The sequence below is a fragment of the Bos taurus genome, chromosome 9 (genome assembly GCF_002263795.3).
Source record: "Bos taurus isolate L1 Dominette 01449 registration number 42190680 breed Hereford chromosome 9, ARS-UCD2.0, whole genome shotgun sequence".
In the NCBI taxonomy this organism is placed as follows: domain Eukaryota; kingdom Metazoa; phylum Chordata; class Mammalia; order Artiodactyla; family Bovidae; genus Bos; species Bos taurus.
The window spans coordinates 86,566,006-86,593,625 of NC_037336.1; the positions used below are offsets into that span (position 1 = coordinate 86,566,006).

At 38.6% G+C, this 27,620-nt stretch overlaps 1 protein-coding gene across 5 annotated transcripts in view; it reads left to right on the forward strand.

The window, feature by feature from the left end:
* Nucleotides 1–2,513: 2,513 nt before the first annotated feature.
* The window catches only part of TAB2 (TGF-beta activated kinase 1 (MAP3K7) binding protein 2), an 85,076-nt gene continuing 59,969 nt past the window's right edge, over nt 2,514–27,620 (forward strand). For 2 of the 5 annotated variants that reach the window (XM_059889803.1, XM_059889804.1), the window contains exon 1: nt 2,514–2,989. The gene's annotated coding sequence lies outside the window, so the exon portion shown is untranslated. Of the gene's footprint in view, nt 2,990–3,290; nt 27,460–27,620 lie in introns of those variants that run through there. The other 3 variants (XM_005211035.4, XR_009495801.1, XM_059889805.1) reach the window with 3 other exon arrangements.

The following is a 27,620-nucleotide window of genomic DNA, read 5'->3' on the forward strand; positions in this document are numbered from 1 at the left end:
TGCAACAGAAATAAAACTGATTCTTCGGTGGAAAAAAAAATTACCTAGATTCATCGGTTTTTATCAATCTTTCTGTATATGTGAATGGGATATGTGAGAAATGTGTACATATGTATAAGGGTTACAATTTCTTTTTTCTGATCCATTAGAGGAAAAATTGCATACATAAGTTTCCTTTATCCCTTACTATTTCAGTGTGTTTTCTTATGAACAAGGATAGTCTCATACATAATATATTCAGGAAACTTAAATGGATACCATACTTTAATCTATAGTTCATATTCCACCCACACTGATATCCCAATAATGTCCTTTATAGCACTTTCCTCCCCCAATAAAAGATCCAGTTCAAGGTCACAAATTGCACTTAGTTGTCAGGTCTTTAGTTTCCTTTAATCTGCAGTTTTGCTTTGCTTTCAGAACACTGACAGTGTTTTAAGAATACAGGACAGTTACTTTGTAGAATTTTCCTCTATCTGGGTTTGATACTTCTCATCATTAGATCCAGGTTAAAGCTTTTCGGCATTTGCTTCAAGGATGTATTGTTATACATACCTTCTCTGCCACCCACTGGTTCTTAGACTTGAGCTATTCATACTTATTTGTATTCCTAAGATTATAAAACATTATAGTTCTATTAAAATGTGTATATTTATTTCATTAAATTTCTAACAACAGTTTGGATAAAATACGTAATTCTACCATATCAAAAGCAATCGTTGGCTCTATATTTTATAGTGGTTTTGCTTAAACTTATTAAATAATGGATTCAATTGCTCTAAACTCATTTCATCAATTAATTTAACATTTAGTATGGAAATAGTTCCTCGGAGAGAACTAATGTAAAGTATTAAGGTTCAGTGATCTTTTTCATTATCCAACATTGAACACATTAAAACTATAGTCTTCCCATTTTTTTAATCCTAATTTACTCCTCTTAATGATATCGACAATAGAAAAATATTCTGATATAGTACGTAACAATGAGTACTTTCGGCTTTTGATGTGAGGAAAGTTTTGAACTGGTGTCCTATCCCAATATTTCAAGGATTTTTAAATGATACTGGCGAAAGTACCTTAACCACAGAGAATGTGTGTGTGTGTGTATGTTGTTTCTACACATGCTTCAAGACTCTGGCTGTAACCGTAGAGAAGCCTGTACTTCTTAAAGGGTGTGTGTGTGTGTGTGTGTGTGTGTATGTGTATGTGTAGAGAAGCCTGTACTTCTTAAAGGGGTGTCTGTGTGTGTGTGTGTGTGTGTGTGTGTGTGTGTGTGTGTGTACACGCGCTTAAAGGCTCTGGCTGTAACCACAGCGCTCATTCTGGAGGATTTTTCTGGGGAGTAAGAATCGTTTCAAGAAACTGGCAGGGAGATGGACATTTTGGACAGGGACCAAAAAAAAAAAAATGCTGTAGTGTTTTGGACAGCATTAAAACGCCGAATGTTTAAATAAATATCTTACATTGTGAGAAATGTGTGAGTGTTGAACACGTTTTATTTCAGGGGGAAATTAAACAAATATTTCTTTAAGAAGATAGAAACAAGTTTTTCCTTCTCCTCCCGCCCTCACCCCCCAAGTAAAAGTGTCTTTGGCTCAACTTCTAGGACTTCTAGGAACGTGCAATTAAAATAAAATCGAAACAACAAAACCCTCGCAGCATTTACACTGGGTTTTCTTTCCAGCGCTCAAGAAAACTCAAGAGCCCAACATTCTTTTCCAGACTCGAAGCTGCGAGCTCCGAGCCTTTTAGGACGTTTCCCGCACGTCCTCGGGACTACGCCGATCTCCCGCTCGGGTCACCCGCCTCAGCCTGAGGCCTCCTAGCCGCCGGCCTCCGAGGGGGTGTGTCTCCGCCCCGCAGCCGCCGCACACCCTCCTCCACCGCAGGCCCACCTGCCGCCCTCGGCGGCCGGGCCGGGAGCAAGCGCGGGGCGGCCGCGGCGTCCGGTCCGCCCCCGGCCGGGACCTCGGGGCCCCCTTCCCGCGCAGCGAGGCCGGCTGCCCTGCAGGTCTCGCCGCCCGCTTCCGGACGGGCCGAGCCGCGGGGAGCGGAGGTCTTTTCTCCTTTCAACCCAAACTGCGACCGGCCCCCGTTGGGGGCGAGAGGGGAGTGGAAACCTGCTCCTTCCCTCCAGACACACACACACACCCCTCCAAGTAACGGCGGCCGGGATAAAACTTCAAAAGTAAGATCCCGGGCCCTCCCGGAGCCGTTTGCCTAGGCGCCCGTTCCCGCACAGCCCCGGCGGCCGCCCGCGCCTATCCGGGCGGCCAAGCAACCTCCTCGCTCCAGCCTTCGCCGGGCGGGCGTGGAGGCTGCGAGTGTCGGGGGAGGGGTACAGGGCGGAGAAAGAGCATCCCCTCGCCGCTGCTGCTGCCGCCGCCGGCCGCTCCCCCGCCACCCGACTAGGGGAAGGCCTCGTCACAGCCGCCGCCTCAGCAGCGGCTGCAGATCTCGCGGTGTTTGCCGGCGGCCGCGCCGCCATATTGTGTGACAGTATTTTGATTTGCACTGGGCTGGCGGAGCCGCGGCGAGAGCAAGCGAGAGCTGGGGGGGTGGGGGGAGGGCAGGCGAGCGCGCGGGGGGTGGGGGCCGAGGGAGGTAGGGAGGCCGAGCGAGCTGGAGCGGAGAAACGGGGAGCGGCGACGCCACCCAGCCATCGTTTTTGATCTGCAGCGGCCGCCGGCGGGGCGACCCAGCCCGACCCCCCTCCCCTCCCCCTCAGCCACGAGCGGCGGCGGCGGCGGCGGCGGCGGCCGGAGGGAGTTGGCGGCGGCGGCGGCCGATCGGAGGGGCTGAGCGGGGAGGGAGGGAGGGCTGAGGTGTCCCCCCTGCCGGGTGGAATCGGAGGCGGCGGCGGCGCTGGCGGCGGCTGTGGTGGAGGCGGCGGCGGCGGCGACGGTGGAGACGGCTGCCCTAGTGGGAGAGGCGGCGGCGGCGGCGGCCGAGGAGGAGGAGGGGGAAGCGGCGGCGGCGGCGGCGAAGGGTAAGCGGACAGCGCTGCCGGGCCTCGGCGGGACCCCCCAGTCCCGGCTCTCCCCTCATTTCCCCGCACCAGCCCCCCCCCCCCTTCATCTGGAAGGGACTCTGCCGACTCGCGAGGCCCTTGCGGGGCGTCCGCTTCTTCCCCTCACTCTTCCTCTCCTCCGCCTCCTTCCTTCCCCAGTGGCGAGGTAGAGAGGGAGGCCCCCCAAGTCCTCCTGAGCGGCCGGGGGTGGGGAGCATCGGGTCGGGCCTGGGCTCGGGGGAGTAAATGTGTAGGGGGAGGGGGAGATTCATTGGAGTCGGGCGCCGGGAGAGCCCCGGGTGGGGGAGGGTGCCAGGGGGGTGGGGAGGGCCCCTGCCTGCACGGGTGCCCCCCGGTCCGCCCCTTTGGCACGTGTGAGATGGGGGTTGGGGGAAGGAGAACGCTTTTGGGGGAGAGTCGTGGCCCGAATCAAGATGACTTCGGGGCGAAGGGAAAGACCGAGGGAATCTGGTGGTGCTAGTGGAGGGGAGATCGTCGTTTCCCTTTCCAATATTGGTTTTCTGCAGCTTTTTTTCAAGTGGGGAGCCAGCCCTTCTGGGAACTTGTGGCCCCTAGATTTCAGTGGATAGATAATTCTAGCTTTCTGTCCGATCAGTCTCAAACCCTAAGACTGTGGTTGTGGCAGGAAGGCTGGAAGGGTCTGGGTATCGCCGAACAGGTGACAGGTGTATCTTTCTGTGGCTGATGCTGTGGGATGGCCCGAGCAGGGTAGTGTACCACAGTGTCAGAGACCGTGTGCGTTCGTATTTATGTGTTTGGCCATGTTTCATTCCATATATAGTATATTTGAGATGTTAGGTTTCCATTCTTCAAGTCAGCTTAATTGTTGTGGAGAAATTCTTCAAATGTTTCTGATAAGAGGGGTTTCCAGGAGGGTGGAGGGAATTTGCAGCTTCCCGGGGGTTTCTCAGGAGTCCGTGAATTTCGAGTCGCCAGTACGAGGCTGTTTTGAGTGCTCTATTTCATTGGAAAGTTCTTGAACACTAAGGTCGTATTTGAGGCAACAGTGAGGCAGTATAATTTTGCATCCATTTTGTCTGTTTTAGGTAGGTTTGTAAAAGTGTCAGACTATTAAGGTCAGGTTGATTCACATTTTTATGAAAGGAATCACTTTGTGCTTTAGCTCACTCTAAAGAGTATGTCGCTCATTATGCAATTTCGGATTTGGCCGGGAATTTTGGTGGGCATGGAACAGAATTTTGCTTTCAGTTTTTACACTACTACTGCTTACCACACTCCTCGTACAGTGGCAGAGTATTGACACCTTTTTAAAAATAACTGAATTCCTTGTAACAGTGAAATCGTGCTTGATTTTAATCCCAGTTTGAAACTTTAGATTTTGAAACCATTACATTTTCTAATAAAGACAGACATGCTTTTCATCTTGTTGTGCTCTTTGGCTGAGCACTTAAATTAGAAACAATGGGAGGAATTGTTAGATAAATGAGTTACAAATTTTAAAAGGGTCAAGTTTAAAAAGTATCTATAGCTTTTTAAAAAAAGTGTATGGAACAAATATATTGAATGATGGCACTATCAGCGTGTTAACAGGAAATAGAATAAAAATTCCAGTGATTCAGAACTTCTGTTGGTTTTTTTTTCCCCCTTAAATCTTACTAGTTTCTAATAGAGGGTGCTTAATATTTAAGTCTTTAAAGGATCAACTGAAAGTTGAATGTGTTAATTGGATGAGTAAGTCATCTACTGCATATACTATGTTACTTCATTTTTCTTTTGGGCAAGTGGAATACCTTTTTTTGAGTTCAACACTATTCTCAGGGAACACTGATGAAATACATGCCTTTCACTTCTCTTTAGTGAACTGTCACACAGTGCGACCTGTGCTTTTGTAACTTGTTAAGTGTGTAAACAGCCTCTCTCATCTGATAGAAATTTTCTGAAAAATGTTTTAACTTAATCTGGCCTGATTGAAATAACACCTATATTTGGTCCTCTCTTTACTGAAAAGAAGCACTTGCCTTCTTTTTTAAAACTTGCATATAATTATTGCATCTAATGAAATCAGGAGGTTTTTAAACTGCAAAGTAAAAATTACTCAGATCCCAATTACATTATTACTGAGTATTGCTCATTTAGTATTAGTAACACATTACACTTGGGTAACTGTCTTAAAATGATTAGTCTTATGTCTTGACGGAAATAAAAATTTATTATACTTCTGTACATTTCTCTGTAAGGAAAATTCTTTTCTCAAAATACTATTTAGGATAAAATCGACATATGTATCTATGAACATATGGCACTGTGCAAAATAGGTGTAATGTACACCATTTACATGAAATTTTGTGGGTTTCCGTGCCAAAAAAGTCCCATGAGGAATGTGTGAATTTCCTGAAACAGTGTTTTTTTTTTAATTGTATACACTCAAGACTAAAATTTTATTTTTTTTACAATTATCAACATACGTTAAAAGGCAATGTTTTACATTGTTGTAGATGTTTTGGGGGAAAAGTTCCTGATGATCTTTATAACATATAAAATTTGTGAATTAAACTATAATTCAGGAAAGCTTCAGTTCCTTTGTATCTCTACCTGGCCAGGCTCCCATGACCCAAAGGAGAACAATAGTAGCACTTTTCCATTGTGTCACTTATGTCATCTTGATTTGATCCATCTAAGACGGGGACTCTGTAAAATAGAAGGATTATGAGATAATAACAGAGGCAAATGTGAAAATGGGGCAAAATAGTAATGAGGAAGAGGATAGGGGCGAAGATGCTAGTAGAGGATTAGATGAACACTTTTAGGCAACTAGGAAAATGGAGATGTGAATGGTGCTGGGTGCCAAGCACAGGAAAGTGATCATCTGAACTGCTCTAAGGAGATTTGGTCTGAATCTTTTGACAGACTCTCACAGTCTATGTGTCATATTTTTTTAAATGAGCCAATAAAAATCAAAGTGAAAGTCTAAATGAAATGCATAACTTTAATGCTGGAATGCCAGTAGTAAGTAATTTTTAATCCTCTGTATTAAGATGATAAGGATTTGGTGACTGAAATCATATGAAATCTAAACATATGTATTCATATGTTCTTACTTCTTTGCCTCTGGCTTGTATTTCCAGAATACTTATATAGTATTTTAAGATTTCATTTTTTATGGTGAATGACAGAGTGTTGTTTACTCCCTAAGTCGTGTCCAATTCTTTTGTGACCCCATGGACTGTAGTCTGCCAGACCCCACTGTCCATGGAATTCTCCAGGCAAGAATACTGGCGTGGGTTCCCATTTCCTTCTCCAGGGGGTCTTCCTGACCCAGGGATTGAACCTGCATCTCCTGTGTTGGCAGGCAGATTCTTTACCACTGAACCAAGGACGCTGACTTAATCAGAAAGCTAAAATCCCTGAGTAAGTACTCAGGGGTATCCAGTACTGTGCTTTATGTTCCCTTTGTGATATGCTTAGTCACTCAGTCATGTCGGACTGTTTGCGACCCCATGGACTGTATAGCCCACCAGGCTCCTCTGTCCATGGGATTCTCCAAGCAAGAATAATGGAATAGGTTGCCATGCCCTCCTGCAGGTGATTTTCCCAACCCAGGGATCAAACTCAGGTCTCCTGCATTGTAGGCGGATTCTTTACCATCTGAGCCACCAGGGAAGCCCATGTTCCCTCTAGTTAACTAACTACTAAACTTGCCTGTGATCTTGATAGAGTCAGAGATTAAGAATGGCTCTCTTTTTCTTAGTTTTTCTAAGTATTCCATTCCTTAAAACACATTGTTTGGTATTAAGTAGTACTTAATACTAGCCTTCAGCATTAAAGTTGCTCATTTCATTTAGACTGATTTTTATTGACTCATTTTACAAAATATGCTTAGTTTCTAATTTCTGAATCCTTTAAAGGAATGGGCTCCTGTTAAAAAGCCCAGTAAAATGTGTCAGCTGAGAAGTTGATGTTTTGGAAGGAGATAGACGTCAGAATTGCCACAAATCAAAATTGTGAATATTAATTTCAACAAAGGATTTCTATGAAAATTGATTTAAGTTTTGGCACTTTAAAAAGTGCTTTGTTTGAAATATAATTTATGTAGACCCCAATAGAGGGTGCTTCTAAATCAAACTTTGCTGAATGTGTCTTTTGTCAATTTGCCTTAACATTTTACTTTAACAAGAAATTCTCTTGGATTTCTAATCTGTTTCAGCTCAAAATTTGGTATCAAGGAAGTGGTAAATTTCTTTTGGCCTTTAATATCTTAACATTAGCCTTTTTAGTATTTCCTACATAGTAAAAGAAAAGAGAAACTAATATTTGTTGAATACCTACTGGGTGTCAAGTTTTCTGTTGGTTCACAAATATTTATTGAGCACTTACTATGTGCCAGGGCTTTTGGAGATGTTGGAGATGACAGCAGTGAATAACATAGACAGGATTTCTGTCCTCATGTAGTTTACATTTTAGTAGTGGAAGACATAATAAATGAGGAAAATCAAGTGTGTCTGGGAAAGAAAAGTACTGTGGAGAAACCTAAGTCAGAAAAGGGGGTTGGGGAACAGACATTGCCTATCTGCTCTTTTAAAAACTGCATAATGGATATTATATTTGATTTCAGAAACAAAAACTCCCATACATAAATTTTTTCTTTTAAGAATATATTTCATAACTTGGGAACGACATTATGTTTATACTTCAGAGTTTTAATTAATAGAAGTTTGGTGTTGGTAGTGCTTCAGAAAGCTGCTTTTTGGCTCAATAGAAAACTTGGAGTCTGCTATACTGGTTTGAATCCTGATTTTGCTGCTTAATAGCTTTGTGATTTGAGATCAACTACAGTTTCTCAGCCTCTTTGAGCTTATTTTCATCTCTGTAAAACGAGTGTATCTATAAGGTTATGATAAATTATACATTTTATGTAAATTATCTAATTTATAGAAGGGGCTTGATAAATTGGAACTTTTTTGTCTGTTGCTTATCTGGAGTTCTGTTATAAAACAGACATAGTTGAAGTTGGTAACCCTTCCAAGAAGCTTTCACAGCACTGTGGGGGACATCGTTTAATACACGTTGTATCTGAACAGTTACCACTCTTCTCTGGTAGAAAGGTTAATTAAAACTCAGCTGTAATTTGTAGTCAAACTTTCTGGAGAGTTTGTACATGTTGTTGAATCAGTATGCTGTCAGGAGTAAACCTAGTCTTTATGATGAAGAAACATGGTGACAGATCTTATTAATGAGCTGGATATCAGCATTTTGAGAAGTAGATAAAAATATTTTATAGGCTCCGTGGAAACACCGTGAAACGTTTAGCGCAGTCTAAGTATTCAATAAATGTTCACTTTTTCTTTAATGATTATGCCTTTATTGTGTGATAGGGGTAATCCAAAGTATTCACAAAATATTAAGGAAAACTTTACAAAGAGAAAATAATGCTAATTGTGGATAAGTTTTTTGAAGAAAGAGTGGAATGGTCGATCACATTGCAGTTATTTGTTTCTCATTTTTAGCCTGGGAAATCACTCAACCGAGTTTGTCAAGGACAGACCATGTCTCATTTTCCTTTCAGGCTTGAATTCACCATATCTTCAGTGCCTGGCCTGTGCTTTGGAGCTCAAGAAATGCTTTGTGTTCAGTGCTGAACGACTCTTAGTGATAGTGTTCCTTTGTTATCACAGCTCTTTTTGGTAGTAATCACCTTCTGATTTCGAAAAGTGCTTGCGCTGGACTTAAGCCTTTAAATCTCTTGTTTTAAGCACAGACTGAGGTATCACACAGAGTCTTCCGAATGCCTTTTTTTTTTTTTTTCTTTCAGTTTAGCCAAAAGTTTGAAAAAAGATCCTAGAGATTAGAAGGAAGAAAAGAAATCAGTTATTTACAACTAGATTAGTACTTGTGAACCTATTCATATAAAGTTATTGACATTAAAGTAAAAAAGTGAATAGCAATTTTTAAAGCAGAGTAGAAAAAATAATTCAGGCATAATTTTACACTCTTAACCAACCTTTAAAAGACAAGTTTATCTCTTGTTTGTCTCTCTAAGGCAATTTCAATGAAACTGTAGATTTATACTGACATTATAAATTAAATGGCTCAGTCAATTTCTTACATTCTTATGATGTGGAGAATATTGGTGTTTTCACAGAAAAGGGAAAAAAATCCCACCCCACCCCACCCTTACCAGTAACCGTATTTCAAATGTTTAAATCTTAGCATCAGTCAACTTTTTCCTGTTCTGTGGCAAGTTATTCTCTGCCTAATGAATACAGTAATAATTTTAGCTTTCCTAAAACTGAAAACTTCCCTAAGGTCTAAGATCTTTAGTCATTTATATAAATTATTTATATAAATTATTTCTTGGCTTAAAAAAAAGCCAAAATTTTTTTGAAGATGTATAGAAACAAATTGCTTGATATTCAAATTTGTTTTAGAAATGATCTAGAAATACCTGCAATTGAATATTTTTATACTCTTGTGGGATTTTGCTTGTTTTGAACTGTAACAAAGCCTACCACTGGAAAGGGGTACTACTACAAGGTGTCAGCTTGAGTGGCTTCAGAAAGAAAGTCTTGATTTATCCACAAACAGGTACAACATAGATAAGGGCATTTTAAGAATTTGTAATATTTTAATTGCCTTATTAAAGACAATGGCATTCTTGTTTCACTTAAGAAAAAAAATAAAACACAGTCCTTGTACAAGCCTCAGAAGCCAAATAATAAAGTAGAGGTTGGAACGTCCCACAGAGAGAAGCAAGAGTAACAAAGTGTAGGATTTAAAAGGTTTTGGTGGAAGTACATGAATGCTGATTGTTTTTAATAAAATGATTCAAAAGAATCCATCTGTTAAAGAAAATTTGTGACCCCTGCAACCAGCCCGTGCCCATACTTGCCACAATGTTAATAGTAAGTCAAAAGCAATATATCACATACTCTGAGGTATATTCTAGAGATTAGTGCTGTTATCAGAAACTTCAGAGTTTCTGGGGGGTTGATCTGATCATTTAACTTGTCTATTTGGCTAGTGCAGAAGACAGATTCTGGGAGAATAACAGTGGATTATTGAGGTGAAAAAGTGCAAAAAAGTAAATTTTCACTTAGTTAACTATACTTAAATAATGGGAAGCAATTTTACTCTTGGAATTTAGTTTTGTTAGGTTTTTCTTTCAGGATACTTGTTCAGTTCATTTTTCTCAACAAGTAAAATAAAAGGGAAGCAACTTCTTTATTATTTAATTTACAGTAACTCTTCAGACCAAGGATGAAATAAAACATCACCAATATGTTTTTAAATTCAATATTATTTTCTATGTCCATATTTCACATTCAGAAAACATTTAGTGCTAAATTTCCTGATGTTTATTACTAAATTGACTGATTTTTTTGCTTTGATTTTTTCTAAAAGTTTTTTATGTTAATTCATCAAACTGGTGGTTGTTGTAGAATATTTTGCTCTACTAATGAGTATTAATTGCTATTTGTATAAATAACATTTAACAGATTAGTAGTATACTTGTATTACACAGTTATGCTTATACTAACATTTTCCTTTCATTAGCTTTTATTGGTGGTGAGTTATCACTAGAAAATAGTTATAGAGAAGATAGTAATACAGGCAAGAAAATCTACTTTTTAGAAAGAATTCAGAACAGGGTATGTGTTGCATTTTAATTCATTGAGCACACTGTGGTAAAATTGCTTGGGTTACTTTTTAAAAGACTATTGATGACCAGATAAAATAAGCATCTGCTTTTTGGGACGCAAGCTGATGTATGAAGGGGTCACAGTTAAGTAGTCACTAGAATTGAAGAGAAAAGGTTCTCAAGGTATCTTAAGGGATCACTGTCATCAAAAGTTGGACATCAGGCACTGTGTATTTGCATTGAGAGTGATTTGGTGTTTGCCTTGTGACAAGTGGGAACCTGGACTGTACTTCCTAGGTGCTGTTTGCTGCTTTATGATGATTTTCAAAGGAAATGGAAAAAGAAACATGTGGAAATGAGGTTTCAAAACAACTTTCCATTTGCACAAAGCCAATTCTTCTTTTTTACAGATGAAAATTATTGACACCTGTTGGTTGAGCTTGATTTTTCTTTTTCTTGAGATTTTTCTAGCTGAGGTAAGGGTTGCCCTGAGTGAGACATCCTCCTTCTCTTCGTGAACACCGGTGTGAATTTATAGGATGACGGTTCAGAGCCCTTGCAGTAGCTTTGTGAATGAAATAAATCCATTGTATTCTTTTGAGGAAGGAAACTGGTTCACGGGAAAATGGAACTGGTGATCTTAGCCTAACCAAGCTGCGGAATCAGTACTTCAACTTCTGTAGGGTAGTACATGACCAAAAGAATAGAAACTCCATAGAGTTTGTTTCATATGCCTTCCATGATACACCTGTGCACAACAGCTGACTAACCCAAGAAGTCTTGCCTGATTCATCCTTTCACCCTGAGTCAACCTAATTCACCTATCCAGTAGTTTTGAATTAGTTTTGAGTCCTGCTTGTGTGCCAGGTACTTTGCTAGGTGGTGAGATTGGAAAGATGGGTAAGATATGTCCTTGCCCTCAAGGGACAGGTATACAGACTAGTATAGTACTTTAGCAAATGCAGTGACCAGGTTAGATGTAAAACACGTCAGGGATCTATAGGAGGGAGTGTCCGACCCTGTGAGGGAAGGAAAGATATGAGAGGGAGTTCTTCCTAGGAAAAGTGACACAATCTGTGTGCCAGATAGGCAAAGAAGAGGAGAATTTGGGAGAAGCAAGGCCATTTCAGTCAGAACAACATGTGTAAAGGATGGAGGTAGGAGAGGACACGCCTACTCAGTACAGTGTATTAGGTACCAGTGGTGGGTTAATCGGAAGTGAGGTGGAAAGTGAGAGGAGCATGAAAATACTTGTATAAATCTCTATAAAGTAGATTTGACTTCATCCCATAAATGATGGAATGCTTAAATTAACATTCTAGAAAGATTTCTCTGGCCCTAGAGTAGAGAATATTTAGGAGCTGGGGGTGGGGTGGAAGAGGTAGCTTTATAACCATTATTTGAGAATTGATGAAGAGATGAGTTAAGGCTGTAATTAAGGAGAAGAGTGGGTGATGAATTTGAGCATACTGAGTGTGAAGTAAGGTAAGAATCTTACACGCCCTGGCTTGAGTACCTGGGTGCAAAGTGTAATGCCTGCCAATCATCAATACAAGAACATGCCAGGGGCACAGGTGAGGAGGATATTTGAGTTCTGTTTATGGTTTTATGGTCCTATAGAGAGAGAAGAAGAAGACATCACTTTATGTGTGGGGGGAGTGGTCACAGCTGGGAAGTCTTCTCTGACTAGATGACATTTGAGCAGGTATCTGAGTGAAGTAATAAAGAGAAAACTTTCTAAATAGAGAGATGGGAGCATGCCTGCCATGTTCTAAGAGCAAGAAGACCAGTGTGGTTGGAGTTGACAGTGGGAGAAGTGTAGATGAGATCCTAGTGAGGATGTGCTTTTCATGTAGTGCCTTTAGATTGTCGTAGGGATTTTAGTATTTAGGATGAGCTTAGAAGCCACTGAAGGATTTTAAAACATGAGCTATTTGCCTTTTCCCCTCCTCTCACTTGTTAGAATATGATTTGAGTGTGGCTATGTGTGTGTAATTCTATATTATTTTCATCTATGTAAATTCATATAATCCTCACAGTCAGGATACAGAACTAGATCTGTTCATCAGCACAAAGAAACTCCTCTGTACTACCCAGCCTTAACCACTGATCTCTTCTCCATCACTGTAATTTTGTCACTTGGAGAGTGTTATAAAAATGGAATCATACCTTGTGTGACCTTTTGAGATTGGCTTTTCTCCCTCAGCATTATACCCTTGAGATCCATTCTAGTTGTTTCTTGTATCAGTGGTTCCTTCCATTTTAATTCTAAGAAGTGTACTTTTGTGAGTGTGTGTTTTAGTTGCTCAGTCATGTCCGACTCTTTGAGACCCCATGGACTGTAGCCCACCAGGCTCCTCTGTCCATGGTGTTCTTCAGGCAAGAATAATGGAGTGGGTTGTCATTCCCTTCTCCAGGGAGGAAGTTGGAAGGGTACCATTGTATGATATACCACAATTAGTTCAGTCATTGGCTGAAGGACTTTTGTGTTTCTAGTTTGCGGCTATAAACACAAAGCTGCTGTGAACAGTTTTGCAGGTAAAATACGTTTTCGTCTCTCTAGGATAAGTCCCCTGGAGTACAGTTGCTGGGTTGTATGATAAGTATATATTTAACTCTATGAGAAACTGCCACTTTTCCAGAATGGCTGAACCATTTTACACTCCCACCATCAGTGTGTAAGAGATACAATTTCTCTGCATCCTTGTCAGCATTTGATACTGTCAGGATATTTTTTATTTCAGCCATTCTAATAGATATGTAGTGATAACTCATTGTAACATTAGTGTCTAGTTCCCTAATGGTGTTGAATGTATTTGCACATGCTTGTTTGATGTCTGTATATCCTCTGTGAAGTGTCTGTTCAGGTCTTTTGCTTATGTTCTAATGTGATTGTTTTCTTGTTGAGTTTAATGAGTTCTTTATATATTCTGGATAGAAACAGTTTGTCAAATATGTGATTTGCAAATATTTTCTCTTGGTCTGTAGCTTATCTTTTCATCTTCTTAATGGAGGCTTTTGCGAAGAAAAAGCAATTATGAAGTCTAATTTATCTTTTTTCTTTTATGAATTGTTCTTTTGTTATCAAGTCTAATATCTCCTTAACTTTAGGTTCCAAAGATATTCTCCTGTTTTCTTCTAAAAATTTTCTGAAAAGCTTTACATCTTGCATATGTAGATCTGTGATCCATTTTTACATAATTTTCACTTAAAGCTATAAAGTTTAGATTGAATTTCATTTTTTGTCTGTGAAATGATCAGCTGTTGCAAGACCACTTGTTGAAAAAAAATTACCCTTCCTCCATTGAATTAATTTTGCAACTTTATCAAAAATCAGATGGCTGTGCTATGATGGTCTACTTCTGGATTCTCTATTCTGATCCATTGATGTTTGTGTTTATCCCTGTACTAGTATCTCATTTTCCTGATAACCATAGCTGTATGGTAAGTCCTAAAACAATTTCCCTAATTCTTCTTTTTCAGAATTGTTTTTAACTATTCCATTTCCTTTCCATGTAAAATCTAGGATCTATTAAAAAAAATGCTGGAATTTTGGTAGGAATTTCATTAAATCCTTAGATCTATTTAGGGGATATTGATATTTTAATTTTGTTAAGTCTTTCAATCCATAAACAGAGTTTATCTCTCCTTATATTTAGATTGTCTAATTTCTTTGATCAGCATTTTATAGCTTCTAACGGACACACATTTTATATATGTTTTGCTAGATTAGTACCTAGGCACTTTTTTTTTTTGAGCAGTCATAAATGATACTGTGTTTTAAATTTTGGTTTCTAGTTGTTTATCATAGTTTATAACAATGTGGTTGATTTCTGTGAGTAGATTCAGTATCCTGAGACTTAGCTAAACTAATAAATTCTAGTAATTTTTTGTGTGAGTTTTCTAATATATCTGTGAATACAGACAGTTACATTTCTTCTTTTCCAATGAATTTTATTCCCTTTTCTGACCTTACTGCTCTGATAAATACTTACAGTACTATGTTTAGTAGGCATGGGGAGATTAGACAAGCTAGTCTTATTCCTGATCTTAGGGGAAGGCATTAAGTCTGTCACCATTAAGTACATGTTAGCTGTAGGTTTTTTGTAGGTGCCTGTCTTTTCCTCATTTGAGTTTTTATCATGACTGGGTATTGATATTTTTCAAGTGGTTTTTCTGTGTCAATTGATACGGTCATATGGTTTTTCTTATTTAAACTGTTAACTGATGGTAACTTCCCTTTTTAAAGATTTACTGTGGCAGCTCTTTGTGGAATAAACTCTAAGGGCAGGGCAAAGATGTCAGCAGGGAAGCCATATTGGAAATTACTGCAGTTATCTAAATGAGAGCTGATAGTGGCTTGGACCACAGTAACAAGAGGAAATGGCATGAAGAGGGCAGGTTTTGGATATGTTACAAACCCTGAGTGGCAGGCAGGATATGTTGATGAATTGGATCTGAGGCATAAAAGAGCAGTCAAGGAGTACTCAGAGATTTTTGGCCTAAGCGTTTGAAAGTACGGAGTCGCTGTTGACTGAGTTGGGGAAGACAGTGAAGTAACAAGTTGGGCTGGACAATCAAGAGGGTTTTTGTTTGGACATGTTAACTTTGAAAGGCCTACTAGACATTTAACTGGACCTGTCAAGTAGGTAATTTGAAATACAAAATGGAATTCAAGCAAGAAATTCAGGCTGGAAATAGAAATTAGAATCATCAGTTGAGTTGATGTATGAGAAATTACAGTGATATTTATTAAAAATTTTACCTATAACCTTTTTCTTTTTACTATACTGTTATTTAAGGTTTATTAGCAAAAAACATGATTATCCCAGCACATGAAAAACTTTGTGAAAATTTGGATTGTTTTGTTTATTAACACTGTTGCCTTATCTCACATTGAATACACCAGAAATTATGTGATTGGGAGACAATTTGGGAGATATATGTTTATTGTAATGTGTATTTAATCATGTTTATTTGATAAGTAGATGGCTATAATAGTAGTATAGACACATGTGCCTTATTAATTTTGAGAGCTTTGTCCTAAATCTTTGTAAACAAAGTAAAAAGTTTATGCATATTGTAGACAAGTTTTGATACTATTATTAAGTGGCTGAGAGCCTTTCTGAGGCAACATTTCTTTTGTAGAGAAAACAGATAGCCAGAGAGACAGATCAAAAACAAAAATTAAAAACGAGAATGCAAAATAGATAGCAGAGACTTTTTTTTAAGACCTTTGACTTAGAGCCAGAATTAAATTGGTAAAGGGAAAGGGTGAGCCTCAGTTTACAAACTTGATAAAAAGATATCCTCTGAGTTCCATTCAGATATGTTTTCTTCCTATTAAGGTATTCAGGAAAATGCTTTTTAAGTAGCATGACATTTTCTGTTGTAGCTAATTAATGATCTTTTCTTATTTATAATATAAATATCTCTAGCACATTATTTCCCCTATTGCAGGTTTGCCATATTACATTATGATATTCTGTTTATTTTTCAGTTTCTCCCACTGAATAAGGTTTTACAGCATTAGTACAATGCCTTAGTACAGTAAGCTCTCTGTAAATATTTATGAATGAATGAGTGAACACACACATTACTAAAGTTTAAAGCTATTAGATTTACTTGCTTTTGAAAGTGTGTTTTTGAGATTCCACAGTGTCAATTATGGTCAAGTCTTTTCTGAGTAGTGCCCCGACTCTTTCAAGCAAACACTATACCCCCGGAAAGTACACCAAACATAGCGACACTACTAGCCCAAGGGCAGTGACAACGCGCGTTTTGCCCCTTGTTATTCGTTCTTTTTTCATAGTAATAGCGGTTTTAAAGAATCCCCCTGCCAGTGCAGGAAACACAAGAGATGCAATTTCTATCCCTGGATCGTGAAGATCCCCTGGAGGAGGAAAAGAAATGGCGAAGTGAAGTGAAGTCACTCAGTCATGTCCGACTCTTTGTGACCCTGTGGACTGTAGCCCACCAGGCTGCTCTGTCCATGGGATTCTCCAGGCAAGAATACTGGAGTGGGTTGCCATTTCCTTCTGCAGGGGATCTTCCCAACCCAGGGATAGAAGCAGGCAGGTCTCCCACATTGCAGGCAGATGCTTTACCCTCTGAGCCACCAGGGAACCAACTCCAATATTCTTGCCTGGAGAATTCCATGGACATATGGAGCCTGGTGTGCTGCAGTCCATGGGGTTGCAAAGAGTTGGTCACAACTGAGTGCACAGACACACACATTGCAAAATCTAAACCTGGCCTAGACTTCTTGTATGCAGAGCATACATTGTAAATAGTAGGTTGGGCTTAGAGTTTAATTAGTCTATAGTAGTATCTCATTGGAAATTTCCTATACACATTTTAAAAGAAAGTAACTTTGATCTTCCTTTTACCTAGTCCCCCCTCACTTCCAGGTTGATGGTAGAGGTATAAGCCATGTTTCTTTTCAGTGATTTCTTTTCAATGTTTAAAAAACACTTTCCTATACCTTTTCTCCTTTGAGCTTTATAAGACAAAAATACCCTGAGCTTTTTCTGTTCCAATTCATATTTAAGCCCCAGGAGAACAGTTATTTTTGAAAGCCATAGTATTTTATTTCCAAATCTCTAGTGTGTGTTTTTTGTGTGTGTATGTTTATGTACATGTATGTATATATCTGTACATGCATGCTCAGTTGCTAAGTCATGTCTGACTCTTTGCAACCCATGGACTGCAACATGCAGGCTCCCCTGTCCATGAGATTGCCCAGGCAAGAGTACTGGAGTGGGTAGCCATTTCCTCCTCCAAGGGATCTTCCCAACTCAGTGATCAAACTCACATCTCCTGCATTGGCAGGCTGAGTCTTTACCTTTGACCCACCTGAGAAAAGAAGAAAGAAAGTGAAGTCGTTCAGTTATGTCCGATTCTGCAACCCTACGGACTGCAGACCACCAGGCTTCTCTGTCCATGGGATTCTCCAGGCAAGAATACTGGAGTGGGTTGCCATTTCCTTCTCTAGGGAATCTTCCTGACCCAGGGATCAAACCCAGGTCTCCCACATTGCAGCCAGACTCTACCGTCTGAGCCACGAGGGCCTGTCCAGCTACCTGAAAAACCATGTATATATCTGTATATACATGTATATATTGTGCTAGTCCAGGAAACATTAATGAAGTTTATAGGAAAAACGGCTTTCTTCTGATATTGTTGACACCAACATAGTCAGAATATAAATTGTTTAGTGCTCTGTTTTAGGCATTGTTGTGGAAAGACAGGGGGGCTATATAAAATAATCCTTATTTTCTCTGGGAGAGACCAGTGTGTCATCAGCTGAGGATTCTTGAGAACATTAAATGAGCAAATGTGTTATAAATCATTTGACCTAGTGCTTAGCGCATAAATAAATGAACTTACTCATTGTTACAAAATTATAAACTATTTGTTATAAAAATAATAAACTAAAACTTTATTGTTATACCTCTTATTCATTTGACTTTCTTGGACCCGTTCCTTCTTGCATTTTATCTAACTTTTCTAACTCCTTTGTTGTAAGTTCTTGGTCTTTACGTCTCCTTTCTTCCTGTCCAGCCTCTTTTCTGTTATTCCCTAGGTCAATGTCATCGCCTTCTACTGAAATTCATTGCAGTTGAATTCTGCAAAATCTCTTACCTCTCTTAGGAAGGAAAATTACATGATCCAGCAGTGATTCAGGAACTAGAAATCTCGTTGCCACTCTGAAATATAGCTTAGAAGACCTAAGAGTGGAGTAAGCTATCAGATAAGAGATTACTGCGTTACTTCAGTTGTCCAGATAGCAGGGACCTGAACAAGGATGTTGTGGGAATAGAAGGGGGATTAATGCGAGATACACTTGTGGGAGTAATCAGTAGAGCTTTGCCACTGATTGTATATGGTGAGGAAAAGAATTGAAAGCCTTGAGATTTCTAGCTTCAGAATCAGTCCTGTACTATTAGTAATTAACATATAGATATATTAGTGTGTGGGAGGCAGAGGGTTGAGTTTTGGGCAAGATACTTTAGTAGCATGGCACTGTCAGACTATTCCTTTATTTGTGCCAGTCCCACCCACTCATCCTCCCCCCTCACTCACTGAATTCCATTGCTATTAGTCTGAGAACTTCCCTTTAAGCAAGGTAATTTCTATCTGGTCATAATCAGCACTAGAGACTGAAATGCGTGGAGAGCAGTCTCTTGTTTCCCACCTGCATTCCCGTTGCCCTCTTTTGGAACCTTCCAAGAAGATTACTTAGAGTAATATTTACCACCATTACTACTATCACCCATCCACTTCTGGGATATTCACAGATACATTTTTTATTTTTATATAAAGTAAATGGGGCAACTTGGCTGGGCTCTCTGAAGAAAAATAAAACTTTATGAAGTGTTTGTGATTAAAACATTAATCAATGAGTAGAGTAATACCTCATTCATCTAGTATTACTGGGCAACAAATATTCTAAATAAGACAATTGAAACTTACCCCCAAATCTGTTTCCATGTAGACTTTATGTATATAGAGCTTTTAATGCTATTTTTATATATACTATGTAGATTATATATATATAAATAGCTCCAAATCTATTTCTTTATAATGTTTTATATGACTTACTGCCTTCTGAGAACATTTCTCCACCCTAACTTTACCTCCTGTTCTGTTTTTGTTCCAGAGTTTCAGAATGAGAATCAGGGGTCCCTGATTCTAGTCTACGGTCTAAAAGTAAATTCTTGTTTGAGGATCTTTTTTTTTTTTTTAACCATTGAATTTGTGAAATCTGAATTTGTGCCTAGCATAGAGTAGATGCTTAGTATTTTTTGAATGAATCATTGTTTAATGTCTGCTTTAGCACTCTTTCCCTGATTTATTACTTGGAATTCATCACTGCCTAGTAAATAAGTTTCTGAGTTTTTAATATAATGACTATCTAAGTTCTAATTGAGTTGAATTATTAATATTAAACTTCCTTTATGAGTCTGTTTTTGCTGCTTAGTAGAATTTTCAGTCCTCTTGATGCATTTTCTCGTCCTTAAACTTTTGAAAGAAATGATCTTCTACTACTTGGTTTATTGAGAATGAGTAAGTTAGTCACTCAGTCCTGTTCGACTCTTTGGGACCCCATGGACTGTAGTCCACCAGGCTCCTTTATCCATGGGATTCTCCAGGCAAGAGTATGGGAGTGGGTTGCCATTCCCTTCTCCAGGGGATCTTCCCAACCCAGGGATTGATCCTGGGTTTCCCACATTACAGGCAGATTCTTTAACATCTGATCCACCAGGGAAGCCCTTATGGAGAATAGTTTATTTACTGAATACATTCTGTGGGCCTGTATTACATATAGGCAGTGCTGCTATATACAAGTATGTCACCCATGTCCCCGGGGATCTTACACTTTAGATGAAGAGACACAGAAGTGGAGCTCTAAGAGAATAATTACATTTTGGGTCATGAAGCATTGATCCACAGGTGCATTAGGAGTTCTAGGAAAAGGAGGGACCCATGTGGGCTGAAGCAGTAGAAAAAGAATGCAGAAAGGAGATGCAACATGAATTGCTTTTGAAAAGGTAGTTAAGATTTTGACAAGCATCCAGTGGAGAAATGACATCCTAAGATAGAGCAGTAGCGTAGTCAGGAATGAAAACAGGGTTGAACATGTTTAGACAAAGGCTAGATTTCTCTGAGTGTGGGGATTAGTGGGAAGTTAAAGTAACTAGATTTAATAGGGTTTTACTCTAGACTCTAAAACCCTGAAGAGGATCTGAGGACAGAATTTAGAGGAGTCCCTGCATTTAGATGGGAAAAAAAAGCTCTTTATATTTTTACTAACAATAACCTGTAACTGAAATTTAACCTTTCCTTCTATTATGATTTTAATGAGTAAAGCACAGTAGTATTACCAGTGCTGTGATTTTATTAGTCATAGAAAAAGCACAAATATTATGTTTACTGTTTTGACTATCTCTGAATATAGTTTAGGAGAAGGAAATGGCAACCCACTCCAGTGTTCCCTCCCTGGAGAATCCCAGGGAGCAGGGAGCCTGGTGGGCTGCTGTCTATGGGGTCGCACAGAGTCGGACACGACTGAAGCGACACAGCAGCAGCAGCAGCAGAATATAGTGTATGCAAATTACTACTTTAAAACTAGTTGTTATTAGACCCCACTGGAGTTTACATGTTGGGTGTTAGTAAAGAAGCTGATACATAAATATATCAAAAATATGGGTTCTGAAAAACACTTGGTGATTTTCAGTATAATTGATTTTCTTTGTGATCACTGATTTTATTTTACTCATTTAAAATAAAGCTGGCCTTCTTTGTAATCCTGTGTACTGTGTTTTATGTATTTCAGGTCATTCTGAGAGGCAATATGTAGCTTTTTCCCTGCCAAGTGGGAGTCCAAGGTACCAGTTCTAGTGGAACCAAACTGGAGAAGGCCTTGAAAACCACACTGAGAAGTTTTAGTTGAAGTGATAAACGGGGAGGAACCTAGTATATTTTTCATTTGTTTTTGTTGTTTTAACAAAATTGTGTATTTACTCTGTACTGTGTATTTACTCTGTGTACAGAGTAAATAGACAATTTTTAAAATTTCATCAAGTTGGAGAAAAGAGAGCCTCTTCTTAGCTTACAGTTATAGATAAACTAAACTTTAAAAGTGCACAGAAGTTCGAATATAATACCACAGACACTGTCTTTACCCTCTTATTATGTATCTGTTGCAGTATCTTAAGTTCTTGTGCAAAGCAGTGAAATACTTAGGGTGGTTATATAGGAACCTCTCTTAATCTGCTCTACTATATGTGATTGGTCAAATGTGAAGGAGTTAATGGCTGGGATATAAGCTGTGGGTCTGGTCATTTTGAAGTCGGACGATTGGAATAATGTGGTAGCAGTTGGGGTGGAGCAGAATTGGCAGTTGTGGTATTTGGAAAGAACCTATAGGACTTGGTGGCAGATATGAAGGCTGAAATGCATGGAGTGGTGTTAGGGAAAGTATCAAAAGGAAAGTTAAGAACAGGACCCCTGAATTGGGCTGAATATATTGTATATTATGTAACACCCCCAGCAAAGTTTGAGGCATCACCCAGTATTTAAACACTAGTATTTCTGCAGTGGAAAATGGAAATGTTTGCAGTAAGTAAGCTAAATAAAGCCTGTAAGTAGCTTCACATCAGTTCAAAGCAGATTTTTGCCACTATCAGATGAGCTTTGACATGAAACTTAATAAAAAATCTTTTCAGAACTTTTTAGATTTTGGAACTACAGAAGTAATTGTGAGCTGTGTTGACTGTAATATCCAATAAAGAGAGTCTTAGGAGTGGTGTTTTGAGGAATGTTAGTTATTGGATGGATGAAATTTGAAGCAGTTGAGAAAAGTAAAAGAAAGCAAGAGAAAAGGTAATTTCAGTTTTCAGGTTAAAAAGAAAATTGCTATTTCTAATGAAAACGGGAAGTTGAAGAGGGGAAGCCAGTTTGGGGAAGAGTTTAAGTTTAAACTTCAGCACAATTCAGATGGAAAAAAAAAAATCTTGCTTTACATGAGATACCCTTTTATTTTTCATGTATTCTGTATCATGGGTAAACAAGTTTAGTAGTTTAGAAGTGTTGCAGTGGAAAATTCCCTTTTAAAATAAGCTCTTAATTTTCAGAGCCTGTAGACTCTGATGTTGAGATATGAAACTGCTTCTAGCTTGGGAGTGGTTGGAAGGGTATTCCTATATAACTAGGATTGTGGCTCTGCTTGCTAAAAAAAGAACCTGGCCAATAGACTGGAAGGAGTGGAGTAAGGTAGGGGGTCCTCTAACAGGATGCTTGTGTATGTGGCTTAATCATTAGTATGGCTGTTTTTATAATCATACGAATATATTCAGAAGTAGTAATTGCTGGAGAAGCGGTGGTAACTGACATGTTTTCAGTGCTCACCACATACCAGGCCGTATTTTAGGCCGTGTTCAGCAGACAGTCTAGTGGCATCTGTTCTGCCTTGTAGACAAGGTTGTGGTTATCAACCTAGGTGGGAAGCATTAGGGTAGAGAGTGGTATGATTTTGATTCCCAAGTCCCCTTTAAAAATCTGGAAGATAGATAACTAATGCATGAGTTTGTGAAATTGAATGGGTTTTATCTTTATTGCCATTCTGTGACTTAAAAAAAAAAAAACCTTTGGTGAATGGACTCATACGTTAGTATTGTCATACTAGAAATATGGACAAGTATCTTTAACAAAAATGAAACAGGATCCAATAATTACTCTTGAAATTTGTTTAGTTGCTTTCTGTTTACTATATATAAATATGCTGTATAAGTGTATATTTTATGATTCATAAGTTTAAAAAGGCAAATATTGTCTTAAACTTTTATTCAAATCCTGCTAGTGACTTGTGTAAGTTGAACTTTATGTTTTTTTTTCTATTAAATAAGGATGTTGGACTAAATCTCTAAGGCCCTTTCAACATTGAATTCTATGATTCTGATTGTTTAATTTTCATCAGAACAGAAAGCAGCTACTTAAAGAAGCCTCCCCTAGATTAGTACTACAAGTGTAGATAAGATACCAGAGGAAGAAGTGAAAGGAGAAATGTCATAGTTTGTACTTAAATCCTTTTGACAAACAAGAAGCACTGAAACAAGGAACCTTGGAAACTAGAAGAATGTGCAGTGTTGACCAGAAAAGTTTTCAAGAAGAGCATGATCAGAAAGCATTCAAGTTAGTACTTAATTAATGAGTCAAGTTAATAAACTATAGAGGAAGGAGCCCTGGACCTGAAGTTAGAAAGCCACAACTACATTTCTGGCTCTAACTCTGCTGCTATTTGGAGTTTTGATGATCAGAAAATTACTTAATTTTTCTGAACCTTGCAAAGGAGAGTAATAAGTACCTGACCTTACTTAATGGTTTTTCATAAAAATGAAATGATATGGTAAATTAGGTGGCACTAGTGGTAAAGAACCCGCCTGACAATGCAGAAGACACAAGAGATGCAGGTTTGATCCCTGGGTCAGGAAGATCACTTGGAAGAGGGCATGGCAACCCACTCCAGTATTGCCTGGAGAATCCCTTGGACAGAGGAAGCTGGCGGGCTACAGATCACAGAGTCGGACACAACTGAAGCGACTTAGCACACACATATGCAATAAAACTTAAAATATTTTGTGAACTTTCTTTTAAAAAGCAAAATTTAACTGAATATGTTTGAAGATGTGATTGTATTTATTTTTAAAAATATATGAATCAAGCAGCAAAGTTATTACAAAATGATAGGTAAGGATCCTGAAGAGGTTATTGAATTTGGTGATTTGAATGAAACCGTTACCAAGGGAGGAAACTTGAGGGCAGATTAAAGTAAAGTTGAGGCCAGAGCATTACTGCTCAGAGAAGTTTGGAAAGGCACAGATGTTAGAGAGAGATGGCCTGGCATGGCTTGTTTATTCCTTGCATTGTTGTTGCAGACTTTTGTTTGCCTGTTTGTGTTCCTTACTGGATTAGTGATAGGCAGAAAGCAGGAACTGCAGTTCATTCTCATGCCTTGAATAGAGTAGCAATTTTAATAAATAGCTTTGTAAATAAATACTTGCTGAACAAGACTTAACTAGTAAAGAAAATTTTTGTGTATGAGTTTGTGCATAATGTATGTTTAAGATGGTTAAGACTTAAACATATTCTTAGGTTGAAGTGAGAGACTGAAAAGAAAAGGTGTTGGTTTTCTCAAAGAAACAGGAAAAAAAGGGATAGGATCTGGAGCCACAAATGAAAATTCTGGTCTTAACTGGTAGAAAGACTCTTCCTTACGAAAAGCACCAGATAATTATGTATTTCAGAACATGGAGGGGAAAAAGTAAGCTTCCATATTCTTTTTACAAAACCAAGATAACATAAAATATGAGCATAAAAGAAGATTGCACACCAGTCTTACGTAATTTGATGCAAAAAATGCATAATAAAATCAAATGGAATCTAGCATTACATTAACAATACTACAAATGAGTGGTATTCCTGTTAGGAATAAATCAGATTAAGTCATATTATGTGATGGGACATGTGAATATCCTGAGGGATATCAAAAGAAGGGAAATCAACATTTGTTTCTAATAAGAATCCTTAGTGAAACAAAAAGAAATGAACATAGATATATAAGATTTTATATATCTCAGACCAGAAGCCAGCATTTTGTTACTAGAAATGGTGAAATACTGGAATTTCTATTTTAGTATTTAGTGAAATACTAAATTCCTTTAAAAACTCATGAATCAAAAAAGGTCTGGCTGGCATTACTGTTATATAACATTGTCTTGAGAATGCTGGCCAGTATAATTAGACCAAAAACAAAATAAGAGGTGTAATTATTGAAAGGGAGGAGGCACATTTATTTGTAAATGACAGTTTATATCTGGAAAATCCAAAAGAATCAACTGAAACATTATGTGAGTAATGAGATTTCAATGTGATAATCTGGTTATAAAATAAAAACACCAAAAATTAATGGTTTATCTAGAAAAGTGTTTCTTGCCTATCCATATGGGTTAATGAATGGGAATCCTCATTCTTAAATACTCTTTATTATGCCTTCTGGCAAAACTTAACTTATTTTATCATCTCTAAGTAAATCATCTATTTTGAGTAAGATTCTTTCCATGTTAACTTTTACAACCTCTGAAATAAAGTTGTAGTAGTGAACACATTTAAAGTAAACTTTAAGAAAAGAAGGTTTTTTTCTTTTCTTTTTAGAATTCTTTGTGGCTTGTGATACTTGCTCTATTACTTGGTAATGCCAGGGAAGGTGTAATCTGAGCTCTGAACCATATTTGGTAAATAATAATTTTATGTGGAACCCACTGTTCTATCAGTAAGAGGAAAATTATTGCTCAAATGTAAGGCTTTTCTACGCCCTTAAAGCATTTCCTGACTTAAAGACCAAGTTAGATCATATATTGATTCCTTTTGTTTTTTTAAAAGACACTGTATCCCAGTTCTATAATGTTTTGACTAGAGATGTGTTGACAAAAGTATTTTCTGCTTTATTTGAAAGAGGAAGAATTACCTGTCTCCTTACTTGTTTACCATTAATTCTCTTTATCCTAAATGTAAATTGTTTTGTTTTTGTTTATCATCAGTTCTCAGAATTGAGCTCTCTCACATTTGCCTTGTTCTGGGATCAATGTTGATAAATCAGGTTATCTCTCTTAGGATGTGATGCAGTTGAGTTATTTAAAGCTAAAGCTTGCCACACAGCTGTCGTTTCAGCATTTTATGAAAATGAAAGCTTAAGTATACTCATGTTTAGAGCAAAGCTTTCCAGGTGGCATAGTGGTAAAGAACCCGCCTGCCATTGCAGGAGATGATAGAGTGTGGGTTCGATCCCTGGGTCAGGGCAATCCCCTGGAGTAGAAGATGACAACTCACTCCAGTGTTCTTGCCTGGAGAATCCCATGGACCGAGGACCCTAGCAGGCCCTAGCCCGTGGGGTCACAAAGAGACTGACACAACTGAGCATATAGAAAGCTATATTGAATACCTACTGTCTGCCAGGTTGTTAGGTGCTAATTCTCATGACAATCCATTGAGGTAGGGAATGCTATCCCGTTTAATAGAACAGAAACTCCTGCAGAGTTTTAGTTTGTACAGGAACCAGATTTGGAACCTAGATCTTGCTCTACCAGAATATTTTCATCTACAGCATGCCATTACAAAAGGTGGAAAATTGACCCTGTCCTTAAAAACTACTTTCATTCTGTTTTGCTTTGCTGTGTCCTAGTTACTAGAAATGCAGGGAGTTAAGTTCTTTGCATCCTTGTCTTCACTACTTTTTTGTCCTGTTACAATCCTCACCATCTGCCATCATTGGACAACAGCAGAAGATTCAGTTTATTTTGACTACTGTGGGATTGAGTCTCTTCTTTCTTAGACACTCCTAAAATTATCAGCTTGCCAAGCATAAGAACATCATTTCTAGGCCCTAGTAATCTAATTAAAAACAGTCTAACATTTTTAATAGCCTACCATTTCTGTAACCTTTGTACTTGCAAGTTTTCTTGTGTGTGTTTTAATAATGTGGACCTAACCAAAAAAAAAAAAAAAAAATCATTGACTCTATTTTGGTAATGGAAAAAAGAATTTCTAGTGTGGTTAAGAACCACATCTTATGAGCTGTTCTTTGCGTTCCTCTTTAAGAATTACCAAGTGTTTTTAAAAATTGGAACTTTATTTCACTGCTTAGATGTATCTAAAGCATTTCTTAAGAAAAGTCTGAGAACTGATTGTAGGAATTTAGGGAAACAGAAGGTAATTGGAAATAAGATAGCAAAAGAGAAGAGTAAAGTGACCTAAAAATGAGAACTTTACAATTCCAGTCTTACTAATGAAAATGAACTTACTGTTGGTTTTCTCGTTCTATATACTCTGGTCCCATATTGGACAGTCTGTTGCTGAAAGCCAGTAGAGATTTCACAAAGGCTACTGGTTTAGTTTCTAGAATTGGGAGTTTAGAGCAGAGTTGGGTAGATGAAGACAATGAATTAAGTAATGCAAATAGCATCTTTTGGTAACTTGTATTTAAGAGAGTCTTTTCCATTTAAGAATATTTCCTATGTGAGACACTGGGGACTACCTCACTGCTATTAGCTCACAATGTTATCTGGTCACGTTTCTTGTTCTGCCTACCTCTAGTTTACTCTAGTTTCTCTTCTGCTTTCAAGGCTCCAGACCCAGTTCCTGGACCTGCCCTGGAAAAGAAGTATCCAGTAGAGATGAGCTCACTGCAGTTACTTAATTAAAAATTTGTAAGCTGCAAAAATGGCAATGGGCCAATCAAGAACAGCTACCATTTGAATTTTTCTATTTCCAGGTATGCTAAAGTCCATGGCACCAGTCAAGCTTAGCCATGTAACTGCCTTACTATGAAATCTATAATAAGCAAAACTTTACTTTCAAAACTTTGGTCATCTTGCTTACAGTGTAGTAACATCCCTAACCACTGGGTGACATGCAACTAGTATTGACTTTAAC